Raw genomic sequence first — 2,459 nt, 5'->3', positions numbered from 1 at the left:
CATATGTACTTAGTACGTGGTTTGGGCCCCTTTTGCAGCAATTACTGCCTCAATGCGGCGTGGCATGGAAGCTATCAGCCTGTGGCACCACTGAGGTGTTATGGAAGACCAGGATGCTTCAACAGCAGCTTTCAGCTCTTCTGCATTGTTCAATCTCATGTCTCTCATCTTTCTCTTGGCAATGCCCCATAGATTCTCTATGGGGTTCAGGTCAGGCGAGTTTGCTGGCCAATCAAGCACAGTAATCCCATGGTCATTGAACCAGGTTTTGGCGCTTTTGGCAGTGTGGGCAGGTGCCAAGTCCTGCTGGAATATGAAGTCAGCATCCCCATAAAGCTCATCTGTGGAAGGAAGCATGAAGTGCTCCAAAACCTTCTGGTAGACGGCTGTGTTGACCCTGGACTTAATGAAGCACAGTGGACCAACACCAGCAGATGACATGGCTCCCCAAATCAACACAGACTGTGGAAACTTCACACTGGACTTCAAGCATCTTGCAGTGTGTGCCTCTCCATTCTTCCTCCAGATTCTGGGTCCTTGGTTTCCAAATGAGATGCAAAAGTTGCTCTCATCAGAAAAGAGGACTTTGGACCACTGAGCAACAGACCAGGTCTGTTTTTCTTTAGCCCAGGTAAGACGCTTCTGAGGTTTTTGTTGTTCAGGAGCGGCTTGACAAGAGGAATACGACATTTGAAGCCCATGTCCAAGATCCGTCTGTGTGTGGTGGCTCTTGATGCACTGACTCCAGCCTCAGTCACTCCTTGTGAAAGTCCCCAACACTTTTGAATATCCTTTTCCTGACAATCCTCTCCAGGCTGCAGTCATCCCTGCTGCTTGTGCACCTTTTTTTTCCACACTTTTCCCTTCCACATAACTTTCTATTAATGTGCTTTGATACAGCACTTTGGGAACATCCAACTTCTTTTGCAATTACCTTTTGAGGCTTTCCCTCCTTATGGAGGGTGTCATTGATGGTTTTCTGCACAACTGTCAGGTCAGCAGTCTTTCCCATGATTGTGATTCCTACTGAACCTGACTGAGAGACCATTTAAAGGCTCAGGAACCCTTTGCAGGTGTTATGGCTTAATTAGCTGATTAGAGTGGGACACTTTGAGCCTAGAATATTAAACCTTTTCACAGTATTCTAATTTTCTGAGATTGTGGACTTGGGATTTTCATGAGCTGTAAGCCATAATCTTTTCAATTATGATACATCACGGTTTGAACTATCTTGCTTTGCATGTAATGAATCAATCTCATATATTAGGTTCACCTTTTAAGTTGCATTACTGAAATAAATGACTTTTTGCACGATATTCTAATTTTTTGAGTTTCACCTGTATACAATATCTTTCAACATGTACTGAGGAAGACCTCATGCTAGCAAAAGAAAATGCTCTCAGTGTGGCCCAATATTGTGCGAATAGTTTTAATCTTATTTATTTTGCATACTTTTTACAAATGCTATATTTCTATGAACCATTTTATACCTATTTTACTTTCGTTGAACGTTACATGTCCATAATTTGAAGGTGCTTTTGATACAAATTTTAAAAAAACACATATTCACTTTTTTTCTAAATATATACATGCTATTTGATGCATACATATTCCATGGTGAAATTTTGAGTTATTGAAAAAACTACAGTTGATTGAATCACACATTGTATTAAGTCATAAAATAGGTTCATACAACATGTTAAGCCAAAATCAGATTATATTATAGCATGATATTGAATTGGACTATTATAAACCTTCTTTCTTTTGTTGGTTTAAATACATTCCATTAAATACATTCCATGTAAATATCAAAGAAATACCTGCTTTGATTTCTATAAAATTATACTTCAATCCTATTGTGCTCCTGCCATATTTGCTATCAAAATATTTATAGTACCACTCCCAAAGCAGATAGAATCAACTGATACTGAAACATTTGAAGTCCCGAAAATTTATTCCAATATAACATCAGATGTTATTTTTATAGGTATAAAGCTTTTGTTGTTTTTGCTGATTAGAAAGTGACATGTTTAATGTTTGGTTTTATCTGACATGACTGCAGCAATGCCCTCAAAAACAACTTGGATGATGATAAAAATTGTCACCCCCTCAATGGGAAGGCTCAACTACTTCATGTCCTGGGGTATATGGTGATTTGCTGATTTATGGATATCCATAATTAAGACAAGAAGACATGCTGCCTCCTTCTAGACTTGGATGGAAACTGTCAAGAAATCCAGAGAAAGCAAGCCTCATGGGCAGACATGCCAATGGACAAGGATGAGAAGTTTCTGTCCCTTTCCTTCTGCTTGAAAGTCTAGTGGTTGTGGCTTCTGACAGCAAGTCCACATAGGAAGCTACAGAAAGGCAGATAGGATGCCAAGTTCATAGAGAAGTTGATGATACATCAAAATGTACTTTAGGACCCTACCACCACAATGTGTATACAGACAGACAGG

The sequence above is a fragment of the Pseudonaja textilis genome, chromosome 1 (genome assembly GCF_049901715.1).
Source record: "Pseudonaja textilis isolate UNSWEBS1 chromosome 1, rPseTex1.2, whole genome shotgun sequence".
Taxonomy (NCBI): Eukaryota; Metazoa; Chordata; class Lepidosauria; order Squamata; family Elapidae; genus Pseudonaja; species Pseudonaja textilis.
The sequence above is the reverse complement of the archived record's forward strand: the minus strand, read 5'-3'. Positions refer to the sequence as shown.